Source organism: Bubalus bubalis, chromosome 9 (genome assembly GCF_019923935.1).
Source record: "Bubalus bubalis isolate 160015118507 breed Murrah chromosome 9, NDDB_SH_1, whole genome shotgun sequence".
In the NCBI taxonomy this organism is placed as follows: domain Eukaryota; kingdom Metazoa; phylum Chordata; class Mammalia; order Artiodactyla; family Bovidae; genus Bubalus; species Bubalus bubalis.
The window spans coordinates 41,066,787-41,082,423 of record NC_059165.1 but is presented as its reverse complement, the minus strand read 5'-3'; positions in this window follow the sequence as shown (position 1 = coordinate 41,082,423).

Sequence of the window (15,637 nt, the reverse complement as noted above, 5' to 3'; positions counted from 1 at the left end):
GAGACCCAGGTTCCATCCCTGGGTCAGGAAGAGCGCCTGGAAAAAGAAATGGCAACCCACTCCAGTACTTTTGCCTAGAAAATCCCATGGATGGAGGAGCCAGGTAGGCTACCGTCCATTGAGTTGCAAAGAGTCCGACATGACTCCACTTTCACTCATTATGCATTTCACTGTGTTTCCTTTGCCTTTTGTATTTCCTGCAGATTGGAAGCTAAATCGAGAGGCTTGATCTGACACAGATTTGATCTCTTTAATAAAGTTATAGGTGATGTTATGTCTTGTGTCTGGTTTATGCTGTTATTTGATATTAATTAAAGCAGATGCTCCATGTTGACATTCATTAATTCATTGGGAGTTGAAAAATAGTAATAATTTAATTTATAGTATATTTTTATTTGTTACTTGGGGTACATTTTAAAAATATAAAGGGATAATATCTCTCATCTGCTGCTTTGTCACACCATACTACAATTCATATAGAATAGGTAGGACAAGGTTTGATTACCCTTTTGTTTGCCTAGTTTTCAAGATCACAACTGGATCATTGTTTTGTCTGAAGTTAACCAATTATTATTTTTAAAATGCATGTCATTAATTCACTCATGGGTTTATATGTATTTGATGAGCTTCAGTCTTCTACATAGCTCAAATCTTTGGCAGTGGAAAATTCTTCAAGGTGCTTCCTGAATTCTTTTGACATGTTCTTAGTGGTTTTTTACAACTTCCTTCTAACTTCATGTTAAGATGTTCCAAACTCATGAATATTTCCTGCTGCAGACCTGAAATTAGCCATTTGTCCAAGAAATCCTGGTTTCGCTCAACGGGATATGTCACTTGAAAGTCAAATCTGAGTGCTGGAGATGCTTACAGCTATCAGGTTAATTTTTGTTTCTAAATCCTTTTAATGGAAAAAATTGGAATAAACAAATACCTTGAGTTCATACTGATATTTCTAATTCAGATTTAAATCTATAGGGTGTTTACTTAACATTGCCTTAGTAACTCCTTTCTTTCACCAGAAAATTCTTGAAGGTGCAAGGGATAGTAGAATTAGAAATATTCCATTATTAGCATTTGCTTTTTTATACTTCACATATACAACATTCTCAGAATAATAATAGCTGTACTATCACTGACATTATTATTACTGAAAGCAGATAAAACATTTCTTTGCATATGCTAATCATTTCCCCATTTTTTTATAGTCGTATATTTGCATTTTAAATCATATAGCCATTACATACTGGAATCTCTACCTTTTAACCCTCATTTAGTCTTTTAGCTACAAGAAACTATATATCTAATATTCACCAGCAATACCTGTCTGAAACTTGTTCTTTAGTAGACTCCTTAAGAAGGACTCATGGGAATAATATTCTCTGAATCTTTGCATGTCATTAGCAGTTTGTGATTTCCTGGATAAAATATCCTTAGTTCACATTTTCTCTCCTTGAATATCTTAAATACATTACTGTAATTTCTTCTGGCAAAAAGCTTTGCTGTCAAGAAAAAAAATCAGAAGATAATTTAATTTGATTTCTCTTATATGTTCTTTTTGCCTAGATACCCAGATTTTTTTTTCTTTTAAATGCAATAATTTTTCTAGACTATGTCTTGATTTTGGTCATTATGGGTCAGTGTTCTCAAATATAGGCTATGTTCTTTCACTATATAGTTCAAATAATTTTTTATATTGGGAAAACTTTGCTGAATTATAGTTCTTGGGTTTTTTTTGGTTATTATTCTCTTGTGATTCCTATTTTTATTTGCTTTCTTCTTTGAAGTCTCCTATTAGTTGAGCACTGAATCCTCTTTGCCTATCTTCCAGTTAACTCTTTTAAATGTAAGTTTCAATTGTTTGGTTTGTGTGATAATTCATAAGACGTCTGGGCAAATATGTGTCTATTTAAAAGCTGACTTCTGATTTGGGGTAATGACTGACTATTTAAAAATTTTGTTTTCATTTTATTGCAGGAATTGGAGAAACTGAATCATAGTCTCCAATGAACAGTATACATTTACAGTACAACAGCAGGCTGGTAGAAATGACAGTTTGGTACCCTGAGACTTCTTGTATTATACAGTCTAAAAATCTGAGCCTGGCACTGGAGCTAAGACCTTACTACCTTTGTAGGATTAGAAATCTTTCTTTGCCTTTTCCAATTATTAAAGCCTATTTGGAAGCCTGGTGTGTTTGTAGCCATGGGGTCGCAAAGAGTCGGACATGACTGAGTGACTGAACTGAACTGATTTGGAACCAAAGGTGGAATCCTTGGTAGCTGAGTGGTAAAGAACCTGCCTGCCAATGCAAGAGATATGGGTTCAATCCCTGGGTTGGGAAGATCCCTTTGAGAAGGAACTGACAACCCACTCCAGTATTCTTGCCTGGGAAATCCTATGGACAGGGGAGCCTGGTGGGCTGTAGTCCATGGGGTCGCAAAAGAGTCAAGACAAGACTTAGTGACTAAATAACAACTTGGAACCAAAAACCTCACTTCCATCAAAAACATAAGTTTAAGGAGATTTCATTTAATTATTTCACAATAGAATCTAAAGTAGGATAGATGAGGGTGGCTCTCAAGGCAGGAAGAAATGCATGCAAGCCAGGCTGAACTGAACATATTTTGTGGCTTAATATAATAGCTTCTAATGGAGAAGGGATACAATAAATATCCCTCAACATCCTATGTTCTCTGGTTTGAAGTAACATAATTCACTATAATAGTGTGAAGTTGCTGATCCACCTGACTTGGACTTTTATATTAGTTTCCTGTTGCTGCTGGAATGAACTACTTACAAATCTAGTGGCTTAAAACAATACAAATTTGTTATCTTACAGTTCTAGAGATCTGAAGTCCAAAATGGGTTAAAACCACATGTTGACAGGATTTCTTCTGAAACTCTGGGGGCAGATAACTTGTTTCCTTGCCCTTTTTAGCATCTCAGTTCAGTTCAGTCGCTCAGTCGTGTCTGACTCTTTGGGACCCCATGAATCACAGCACGCCAGGCCTCCCTGTCCATCACCAACTCCCGGAGTTCACTCAGACTCATGTCCATCCAGTCAGTGATGCCATCCAGCCATCTCATCTTCTGTCGTCCCCTTCTCCTCCTGCCCCCAATCCCTCCCAGCATCAGAGTCTTTTCCAATGAGTCAACTCTTCGCATGAGGTGGCCAAAGTACTGGAGTTTCAGCTTTAGCATCAGTCCTTCCAAAAAACACCCAGGGTTGATCTCCTTTAGAATGGACTGGTTGGATCTTCTTGCAGTCCAAGGGACTCTCAAGAGTTTTCTCCAACACCATAGTTCAAAAGCATCAATTCTTCGGTGCTCAACCTTCTTCACAGTCCAACTCTCACATCCATACATGACCACTGGAAAAACAGTAGCCTTGACTAGATGGACCTTTGTTGGCAAAGTAATGTCTCTGCTTTTGAATATGCTATCTAGGTTGGTCATAACTTTCCTTCCAAGGTGTAAGCGTCTTTTAATTTCATGGCTGCAGTCACCATCTGCAGTGATTTTGGAGGCCAAAAAAATAAAATCTGACACTGTTTCCACTGTTTCCCCATCTATTTCCCATGAAGTGACGGGACCGGATGCCATGATCTTTGTTTTCCGAATGTTGAGCTTTAAGCCAACTTTTTCACTCTCCACTTTCACTTTCATCAAGAGGCTTTTTAGTTCCCCTTCACTTTCTGCCATAAGGGTGGTGTCATTTGCATATTTGAGGTTATTGATATTTCTCCCAGCAATCTTGATTTTTAGCATCTAGTCATCAGTATTTCTTTGCTTATAGTCCTTTCTTCCATCTTCAACTCCTATCACTCCAGTCTCTGTCTCCATCATCATGTAGCCAAGTCTCTCTCTGCATTCCTCTTATAAATACACATTTGATTACATGAAGGCCCACCTAGATAACACAGGATAATCTCTCCATCTCAAGATCTTTCACTTAATCACACTGGCAAAATCCCTTTTGCCATTAAGGTAAAATTCATAGAAAGGAACTGGGGATTAGAACATGGATATTTTAGAGGGAGCCACAATCTAACATACCATATTGGTAAGGTTTTTGCACAAAAGAATTCTTAATAACAGAGAAAGTAAACTCACTTACAGGTTGGTGATGAGACTGTAGCTCAGAATAGTCTCCTGGAAGCCTGCAGTTTCATTGAGGACTAATGTTTTTTTGCTGTTCAGTTGCTAAGTCAAGTCCGACTCTTTTCAACCCCATGGACTGCAGCATGCCATGATTCCCTGTCCTTCACTATCTCCCAGAGTTTGTTCAAACTGATGTCCATTGAGTTGGTGATGCAATCCAACCATCTTATTCTCTATCATCTCCTTCTCCTCCTGTGCTCAATCTTTCCCAGCATCAGGGTCTTTTCCAGTGAGTCAGCTCTTTGCAGCAGGTAGCCAAAGTATAGGAGCTTCAGCATCAATGTTTGAATTTTGTAGTTTACATTTATGCTTACTAACTAATAATAAGAAGAATCTTCCTAGCCTACTTTCCTGTACCAAAAGGAAAACTGAACTGAGAAGATATGTCCTGATTCTTCCATGGCTGTAAGGAATATGGAATACTGCATACACCCTAGTAGTAACTGTCTAATTTGGATGGCATGACATCACATCATAGGAAAGTGTGCACATTGAGGTGTCATTAGTCCCAATTATAGCTGAGTCAGGCCTTGCCCAGTAATCTCAGTTCAGTTCAGTCTCTCAGTCATGTCCGACTCTTTGCTACCCCATGAATTGCAGCACGCCAGGCCTCCCTGTCCATCACCAACTCCTGGAGTTCACTCAGACTCACATCCATCGAGTCGGTGATGCCATCCAGCCATCTCATCCTCTGTCGTCCCCTTCTCCTCCTACCCCCAATCCCTCCCAGCATCAGAGTCTTTTCCATTGAGTCAACTCTCTGCATGAGGTGGCCAAAGTACTGGAGTTTCAGCTTTAGCATCATTCCTTCCAAAGAACACCCAGGACTGATTTCCTTTAGAATGGACTGGTTGGATCTCCCTTGCAGTCCAAGGGACTCTCAAGAGTCTTCTCCAACACCACAGTTCAAAAGCATCAATTCTTCAGCACTCAGCTTTCTTCAGAGTCCAACTCTCACATCCATACATGACCACTGGAAAAACCAAAGCCTTGACTAGATGGACCTTTGTTGGCAAAGTAATGTCTCTGCTTTTGAATATGCTATCTAGGTTGGTCATAGTTTTTCTTCCAAGGAGTAAGCGTCTTTTAATTTCATGGATGCAGTCACTCACCATCTGCAGTGATTTTGGAGCCCAGAAAAATAAAATCTGACGCTGTTTCCACAATTTCTCCATCTATTTCCCATGAAGTTATGGGACAAATCCCATGATCTTTGTTTTCTGAATGTTGAGCTGTAAGCCAACTTTTTCACTCTCCTCTTTCATTTTCATCAAGAGGCTTTTAAGTTCCTCTTCACTTTCTGGGGAGACCTTACAAATAGCTGTGAAAAGAAGAGAAGCGAAAAGCAAAGGAGAAAAGGAAAGATATAAACATCTGAATGCAGAGTTCCAAAGAATAGCAAGAAGAGATAAGAAAGCCTTCCTCAGCGATCAATGCAAAGAAATAGAGGACAACAACAGAATGGGAAAGACTAGAGATCTCTTCAAGAAAATTAGAGATACCAAGGGAACATTTCATGCAAAGATGGGCTTGATAAAGGACAGAAATGGTATGGACCTAACAGAAGCAGAAGATATTAAGAAGAGATGGCAAGAATACACAGAAGAACTGTACAAAAAAGATCTTCATGACCAAGATAATCACGATGGTGTGATCACTGACCTAGAGCCAGACATCCTGGAATGTGAAGTCAAGTGGGCCTTAGAAAGCATCAGTAGGAACAAAGCTAGTGGAGGTGATGGAATTCCAGTTGAGCTATTTCAAATCCTGGAAGATGATGCTGTGAAAGTGCTGCACTCAATATGCCAGCAAATTTGGAAAACTCAGCAGTGGCCACAGAACTGGAAAAGGTCAATTTTCATTCCAATCCCAAAGAAAGTCAATGCCAAAGAATGCTCAAACTACTGCACAATTGCACTCATCTCAAACACTAGTAAAGTAATGCTCAAAATTCTCCAAGCCAGGCTTCAGCCCAGTAATCTTGGGGGAAACTATCGCTCATACATTCTGACTGTCTCTTGCCCAGAATTACCATTCATGCCTGAGTCCCTTGAATAAGGCAGGAAGTCTCCATTGTGCATGAGGTAAAGACAACCAGTAGGACTTGCTCTTCAATTAGAAAGTGAGTCCCTGGACCTCATGGATATCCTCTCCTCCAGTGTTGAATCAATAGCTGATCCTCATGGAATGCTCATTTGCAAGTTGATTCTCAGAATGAATTTTTCTTGCTTTTCTGACCTAGGATTCATTCATGGGCTCTCTTTCGCATTGGAGAGCTTGTTGTGCACAGAATCAGCACCCTGGTCATGGTTTCTACTGAAGAAAGAGTGAGGCACCTTCTTTTGACAGATCTTTGCATGATAGACCATGCATAGTTATTATTCAGACTTTCTTTCCTCCTCCTCCACCTCCTGCCCCTTTGGCTATGTAACTGCTCAGGGTCCCAGGACAGTTGAAATCTGTCCAGCTGTGTGCTATTTTTAACTTCTCCACACATCACAGCTGAGGCCTTGGCCCCCATACACATGTATCCACACCCACTGTTTCTTTTTGTAGGAGGATGCCAATATAAAACCTATGCCCATGCTTGGAGTGGAGGAGGCAAGGGAGGCAGGAGGTCCAGTCGTCTTCTCCCAACCTCCGGGACCACCCAGCTCTGCTCATTGCAATAGCATGCAGTACAGTGCTTCGAAAATGTGGCGTTCACGGGTGCCGCATGATAAAGACCATGTTAGGTCCTAGCTGCTCAAGTTTGGGCAAACATGAGAATTATATTGTCCAGAATTTCTCTCCCCTCCCATTTGACTAAAGGCAGCTCCTGCTTCCTGCCAGAGCCAGCTGAGGGTCTTCCCTCAGGGGAGGTAGCAAGTAGACAGAAACACATGGTGGATAGCCCAGTATTAGAAAAAGAATGGATCAGTTTCTAGTTATTTCTCTCTTTAAGGGACCTGTGCTAGAATGTTAGAGAATTTAGTTAGAATTAAAAAAACTAATATATCATATATATATATATATACACACACATATATATGCACATTATATATATGCTACAATATATATTATATATTACAATATGACTTATACATATGTGTAATACATACATATATGTATTAAAATATTTTTTTAAACTGACTTTAGTTTGAAACTTTTCACCAGACATTTTTGTTTCAGTTAATCACGTTTCTATTGCAGCCTGGGGACTTTCAAAAACATTTCTAGAACCCCCTATCTTGCTCCCAAAGGCTTAAGCATTATTTGATAATTAGCCTTCACAATTATGTTATACGTTTCACAGAGAAGAAGTGTGGGCTGGAGGAGGGTGGGAGGAAGAAAGTTGTGTGTGTTAGTTAATGTGGGAGGAATGAGGGGTATTATCTGGGGATTGGAGGAATGCTTCTACGAGAAAGGAGTTCACTTTGTCAAAATTGTGTTGGTTGCCAGTTCTCTGTGAAACCCTCACTTAGACACTGGGAAGGGCAGTGGGGGAGCATTGATAATATTCTCGCCTTTCCTAATTAAAATGATGCCAGAAAACAGGATCCACATAGAGGCCAGCTACGTGCCACTTAAAAAGAAATATGCTTCATTACATTTTCTCTCCATTTCCCGGAGCTCACAATGGAAACAAGAGAAAGAAAGAAGACCTGTTAAAATCTGGCATAGTATTTTGTTATTTACCCAACTGTTAGCACGGTATCACAATAAAATAACTCTTGCTAAAATGACGGCTTTTCTCCCTTTCTTTCTGTCCATATACAGAAACTGTATGTGTTCATATACCTTCTGCCTCTCAAAGTCGTCACCCTCACATAAAAGCAAGACAGTATCCTTTACTTCCAGAGTCTGTTCCTTTGGTTCATGCTCTCTCTGATTCTCTAGAGGAAACCGTCACATTTGCATCTTCGAAGAGGTCGATTTGCTCTATTTTTATTTTATGAAAATTGTTTTCTTTTTTAAAGGGAAATTTTTGTGTTTTTGATTGAATCCGATTTCAACAAGGTTGGGTATGTGACTGATTTTGAGAGAGAGAGAAAACTAGCAAGGACACTGTGTTATGCTGTGTATTGTGTGTATGTGTGTGTGTGTGCTGTGTGTTTGTGTGTGTGCATGTGTGTATGCACACAATACAGTGGGACTGAGAGTTCTTATAGTTGAGAATGGCCCTCAGCCAAAATATTAAAACAGATGAGATGTGTGCTCGGGGCCACTCGTTTCTTCATCATTTCTCTTTCAAATCCAAAATGTAGAGGATCACACTACTTAATCCAGTCTACAGTGGAATTCCTGGCAGTACCAGACAAAGGGAAAGGTTTGTTTGCCTGCAATTTATTAGTTTTTGGTGAGGAGAGGAATTACTGAATTTCTTGGTTCTTCTAGAATCACATCATATATAGAACTTCTTGAAGCTAGTTATACTAAAAGTTTTTTCTTGGCTAGAGCAGGAAGCTTGCCTTAGAGCAGGGCTTACCAGTTTAAAATCCTGTAGTGGCCATGACCATGATGGTGATGCAGGGACCCAGCTGAGTGTGACAACTGGGAAAGAAGGGGACTGTGTAAATAGGGAGCCGTGGCCACCCAGCTCCAGCCACTGCTGCTGGTCAGGAATGTGAGCCCAGTGTTGGCAGACTGTTGACTGTTTTTCTGGATGATTATGTGAAATTTCATGGTTTTAAAACGTTCATCATTCATTCAACTTAAGAGGCGGAAAAAAAAAAAAAAACCCGCCTCTCCACAGACCAGATAAAGCATATCAGAGCTCTGGCTTTCTCTGCCACAGAAAAAAGAGGGTTGAGTACATTATGGCCCATTAAGATGGTGCACAACCTTTGATAGGTCTGTTTACTCCTTTATGAACCAGAGAAACTGGGTAGACGAGCTCTACAACTTCTTTTTCCTTGGACCTTTTAGGAATGTATGATTCCTGAGTCCTATGTTCAGCCCTTCAAAATCCCCTTCATCTGCTTGTTTTTCATGAAGAGTTGTCCCAAAACAAGACAAGAGAATAAGCATATATACACAGGGTTCAGAAATGACTAGGTAACAGGAGAGTTGGGCAGCTCATGTACCAACACATGCTTAGGCAGAAAAGCCTTTCGTCTTTGAATTCTTTATGAGAGCCATCTTTTCCTGCCCTGAACACCCACAGACCTTTTCCAACCCTCTCCTTCAAATATGTTCACCCATTATATTTATTAATTGCCTGCCTGGGGCCAGGCATACTCTTTCGACTTCCCTCACTTTCCTACTTTGTTGTTCAGTCACTAAGTTGTGTCCGACTCTTTGCGACCCCATGGACTGCAGCACACCAGGCTTCCCTGTCCTTCACTATCTCCTGGAGTTTGCTCAAATGTGTGTCCATTGAGTTGGTGATGCCATCCAACCATCTCATCCTATTTCGTCCCCTTATCCTGCCCTCAACCTTTCCCAGCATCAGGGTCTTTTTCCAATGAGTTGACTCTTCGCTTCAAGTGGCCAAAGTATTGGAGCTTCAGCTTCAGCATCAGTCCTTCCAATGAATATTCAGGGTTGATTTCTTTTAGGATTGACTGGTTTGATCTCTTTGCTAGCCAAAGATTACTACTTTAAATATTTGAATAAAAGGAGAGGGAAAACTTTATTCTGCATATTTTGAGAATATCAAGGAGGGAAGACTGGTCTGTGGGATGTGCACACTGAGAAAAGCAGGATGAGCTCACCCTTCACTGAGGAATTCACACAGTGAGACAGGTCACCCTTTGAGAGCCCTGAATTTGGGAGCCTATGGAGAATGAGGCAGAAGGGCCCCCGAGGTGGCAGAAGACCACGTGGTGCATGATGGCACTGCCTTCCACTCCTCTCAGTTCTTCCACTGAGTCACCAAAGTCAGGAGGTGCTCGTGCCCAGTCATGGCAGCAGGCTCAGGTGCACAGAAGAGAAGGAAGGCCAGGAATTTGCAGAAGTCTTGGGACCAAGTGTGGGTTGCAACAAGCCATAATGATGTCCAAGCCAATTTCTGAGATGCAGTGAGGTCCCCAAGTAAGATCTCAGATCAGCTGGGAGCAGTTTGAGAACAAGAATCATGTCAAAGTTATCTCTGTAGGTGACATGCTGTCATCGTAGGGCTTTTGCACAGAGCCAATGCTCAGCAAACGCTTGCTTGCTTCCTGACTGAATGAACAAATGAATGAGAAAGCTGTCAACTGCCAGTCCTAGAACATGGAATGCAGGCATTGTATGGATACACAGACTAGAAATAAACCAGTCTGGAGAGAGTTAATTTCTGCCTTCAGCATTCACAGGAAGGATAATGTATGCTGGGGAGGGAAAGCATTAGTCTTTCCCTTTTGAAAACCCCGAAAAGATTTGTCTGAAGCATGTGTTTAAATGGGCAGCATACAGGTGTTTTCAGAGTTGCTCCAGCCCCAGAGAAGGCCTCAGGGCAAACCAGAGAAGACGGTACTTGGTAACGAGAAACACTCCTCAGCTACTCTGCATGCTTCAGTGGGAAAATGCAAATCAACTCATTTCCGCTTTTGAGGACAACTTCAGATAAAGGGGTCCCCGGGCAAAGTAACCCCTTCAATGTGCCTAGCTGTCTTTCCCCATTGCTATCTTTTCCTGTGCTACCTGCCTTGCGAGCTGTGGGAGGTGGGGAGAGGGCTGTGGATTGGCTGCACAGGAGATGAGAGAAGAGATGCATAGTAATGAGGATCTGGGGAGCTGTGGGAAGAGAGAGCAGGAAGGGGGCATCTGTGTGGGGAGACAACTTTGTGGAAAAGGCCTTGAACTAGGAGAAGGAATCACCTCCAGTTCTGACTCTGTGGCCCCCAGCTGTGGGTGACCTTGGATAAAAGGTGGGGTTCACACACAGTCAAAGCTAAATCGAATGTAGGAAATCATGCTAATCCCACCATTTAGGGTTTTTTTTGTTTTGTTTTGTTTTGTTTACATTGGGATACTGAGACCTGAACAAAGTATCAATGGTAAGTAGAAGGTAAAGGTGGAAAACAGGTCTCTGACTGCTGGAACAGAGCCTTCCCATCATCCAGAGTCATGCTTAAGGGTACGTGTAAAAACAGGCCTGAGTATCCACGTTTTACAGTTTGTATGTGAATATTTGAATGTGCCTCGGGGCTCAGTAAAGATTTTCAAGGGTCTTCCTTGGTGGTCCACTGGTTAGGACTCCGCAGTATCATTGCAGGGGACATGGATTCAATCCCAAATCAGGGAGTAAGATCCCACATGCCACACTGCCAAAAAAAGAAAAGAAAAAAAAGATTTTCAAGACTTGAAAAATTAATAATATTTGACCTCTGCTGACCCAACATAGGTAACAGTAAATAAAAACAATGAAAAATTATAATGGAAGTGTAAAGAATAAGAAAGAATTTTTCCTTTTAATTTCACTCTGATGATTTTTAAGTAGCAAATTCCTTATAAAATTTTTTTTGAGGACTCCTATTTTACCAGTGTATCTTGGCACAGGAATTTTCTGCTTATTGGGAAATCCAGTCTATGACTTTGAATGTCATCAGGTACTTATATTTGAATCAGTGTGTGAGAGGGTTGCATGAACACATGTTTGGGCAATTGTCTGTTGTTATTTTTGTGTTTATGTGGTTTTCTATGGTATTAAGTGCATGTGTCTGGGGGGGTTGTGAATACGTATGTATAACAAATGCAGGTTTTTATTTCCTTTTTCTACAGAGTGAGGCAATCAAGTGATGGCTAAAATTGGCAGGCTGGAGCTTGCTAAATGAGATAACACGTAAACAGAGCCTTTCATATGGTGGCCTAAACTCAGTGTAGAAAGTTACTTTTTCTCACTGCATAAAAGATAGAACCACTCCACACCTGAAGTAGCCTGGATTAGAAAAGCATCTAGGACTTGAATTTTTAGAGAAAGTCATATGTCACAGGAATCAAAGATAGGCAAGTTGGTTTTAGGCTTTATTGATTCACATACTTTGCTTTTTATAGATAAGGGTTAAGTAACTTTCAATTTTCCCTCAATCAACAGACTTTACTGTAGTTCTGTGCTTCTGTATCAGAGACTTATGTGTGTGATATAGCTATATATCTATAACTACAGCTATATGCATATGTGTGTTTATACTTGATATTGGTGTCCTTTGGTTTTAGATTGGCTTGGCTTTCTGGGAGCTGGGCCTGAGATGGTTCCCACACATCCTGGTATGTAATACATAACCTGGAGTCAGTTTATGGCATATTCTCCCTTCCTCTCGGGAAATTTTGTCCTCCTCTGGAAAGAAGTTTCTTCATGTCAATGGGAGACACTCACTCAAACTGAAGTCTGAGATTATTCCCAGTAATCATGACGGGAGTTGAAGGAATTCACTGTAGAACACTCTACGTGTTTTTCCTCAAGTGGTTTTCTCATCTATTCTGCTAGTTGATTCTCAGAAAAGATCATCCCAATATTAAGCTAGTGCTCACTGAGTCTTTAGTGTTGGCCAGTAGTTCTCAGGGGTGGCGATTTTGCCTAATGTCTTTATCCTTTCCTTCCAAAGGGTATTTGAGAACGTTGTTATTGTTCAGTCACTCAGTAATGTCTGACTCTTCGCAATCCCACGGACTGAAGCACGCTAGGCTTCCTTGCCTTTCACTATCTCCCAGAGTTTGCTCAAATTCATGTCCATTGGGTCGGTGAGGCTCTCTAACTGTATCATCCTCTGTTGCTTCCTTCTCCTTTTGCCCTCAGTCTTTCCCAGCATCAGGGTCTTTTCCAATGAGTCGGCTCTTTGGCCATCATGTGGCCAAAGTATTGGAGCTTCAGCTTCAGCATCAGTCCTTCCAATGAATATTTAGGGTTGATTTCCTTTAGGATTGATTTGTTTGATCTCCTGTATTTGAGAATATTTGGATACAATTTTGATTGCCACAACTGAGGAAAGAGGAGTGCTTTTGACTGTGCAAAATACAATGCAACTCCCACCCCGCCCCCAGCCCTGCCATCAACAGAGAATTATTGGACCCCTATGTCAGTCTTATTGAGGTTGAGAAATCCTAGTGAATACCAAGCTCTGTTTGCCTTCATTACAGACATGTCTCCATCAGTCTTATGGATCTGATGGGAGTAGTACAGTGGTCCACTCCCCATCTTGAAGATGAAAGATAATATGGTGAAGAGAGAAGAAATGACATGACTGAGGCTACCAAGTCCCAGGTGCAGAACTCACGTGAGCCAGATCTGTCTCCTTCCAGACACGCAGTGTGAAGCACCACTCTCTTGCACACATCCTTTGTCCTGTCTGACCAGCATCCCAGAGAATGAGCTCCTCTGTACATGGCCCATCTCACAGGTCTAGGTGAATTGCTCCTGGCAAGGGGGGATCAGTCTAGATTTTTGTCATCCTCTCTCACCGTGTGATGTGTTCTATGTTGAAAGTCTCCTGTAGTCAAAAGATTGTCCTTGTTTAGCCCCTTTTCTTTTCTTTCTCCTCTTCATCTCACCCTTTTGGTTTTGTTTTTCTTGCATCACAATAATCTTACTCTCCTCCTGAATGATAGTCTTATTCTTACAGAGCCATCTGATAGCTGGAGGGCCAACTCTATTCATGGTTAACATGGTGGTCACTGAGGGAGAGGGTGTTGATTATACAACCAGGCTAGAGAAGGGGAGAGTTTTCTCTGAAACTGGATGGTCTTTGACTTTCACTTTTAAATCCTTTTGATGGGATTCTTTAGCTTTCACAGGCTAGGAAAAGAAATGAGTACATCTGAATTTAGGTTTCAGATTGTGCCAAGATTTCACAGGAAAGCTTTTTCTTTCACAAAAGCCTTTGGAGGAATTCCTTTTTCAGGAGAGAAAAGCATTCCTGGAGATCTCATTAGGTAAATTACTCTCAGATTAACATATTTTATTAATTACCTATTATGAGACTTTGGAAGCTAAATAATCATAAAAACAACAAAAAGAAGTAAATATAGTTCCCAGTGACTAATAGATGCCATGAAAGACATAATCAGTAAAATCAATTATATGCATTATTATAATGAAAGGTACAGTTAGTGCTTTAAAAAAATAATTAGGTTATTGGCTAAGAGGAAACTAGCCCCTCTCCATTACCCCTGGAGCAAGCCCTGGAGGCTTCACTCAAAGGCTTTTAGTACAGAAATCATTGGTTTTATTGGCCAGGCAAATTAGTGACTCCATTAGCTTCACCAGTGGGGGACCCTGGTTTTCCTAAGTCACCAGGTGCTTTTGATCTGGTTGTGCATTTTTTCGAGTGGAAAAAAAAATATAGGGCTGAAACAATGCATCAAGATGTGTACAAAAATATCTGCCAGTCTAAATGTGTGCTGTGTCCAGGAACCAAGGTACAAGAGGTAAAAGACAGGTGATGGTTTGTGTTGTGTGTGGTTTATGCACTCTGTGTATGCACACATATGTGCCTCTTGAGAGCTGATTAACATTTCCTAAACCTCTGTCCAGAGCTCCACTTGTCCATCTTGTTTTGTATGTAAAAATATTACACTTAAACCACTAGCCTAGCTACTTTCAAAGTACCAACAAATAATATATGCAACCCTTTATTTTTTCTTATCAATATAAAGAAATGTAGAGTGCAAGGCTGGTGAAAGCTCGCATTAGACAATGTAATGAAGCAGGAATTAGAACAGCGTAGTTCCTCTGGCCATTATAAATGAGGACGGCAGCTACCTGGAGAACAGGAAAACTGATGAGTACAGTCTGTTGGGGAGAGCAGGAGGAAAATTTCCCTCAGGAACACATTTCAAATTACTTATTTATGAACTGATGAACTGGGAGACCACCTATTGAGACAACGGCGTAAGCAGTCCGCTGCAGACAGCTACAGAACTCCAGCTAATTGTGCGGCTGTTTTCTGTTAGAACTCCTGCTATCCAGCTGGGCTTTGGAGGCAGGAAATTTAGGCTCTAACTAGAAGTTACGCTTTCTGTCTTTCTTGTCTGCATAAATATATACATACATATTTTAATCCACTTGAATTGTTTGGTGAGAGCTTGCAAAAAAGCTGTTACATTTGGCCCAGGAGGGCCTGGGGAGGAGAAGAGGTTTTGGTGTTGAAAGGTTTGCAGGTTATGCCCCAGGGTCTGGGAGGGAGACTGAGTTTGGGGTTTCTACAGTTCACAAAAGGCTACTGGATCAGACCATGGAGAGCCACATCTTCCTCCTCCTCTTCTTGGTCAGCATCCTCTTCCCCTTCTCAACACCTTCATTGCCATGGTGACAGGGTATCCTGTACTTCCTCTGTGCTGGGCTTTCTGTTGTGCTTCACATGAGAGATCTCACTTTATCCTAAGAGCCCAACGAAGTAGGCACCATTGTTATCCCCATCGCAGAGGTGGATAAACTGATGGATAAGAGAAGTGCAGTGACTTTTGGAAGGCCATGAGTTCAAGTCTGAGCCCAGGGTTCAGACCCCAGTCACCTCCTGGAGGATTATAGATGTTCACAGGAACGAAATAGCATCTTCCATTAGGGAATGCTATG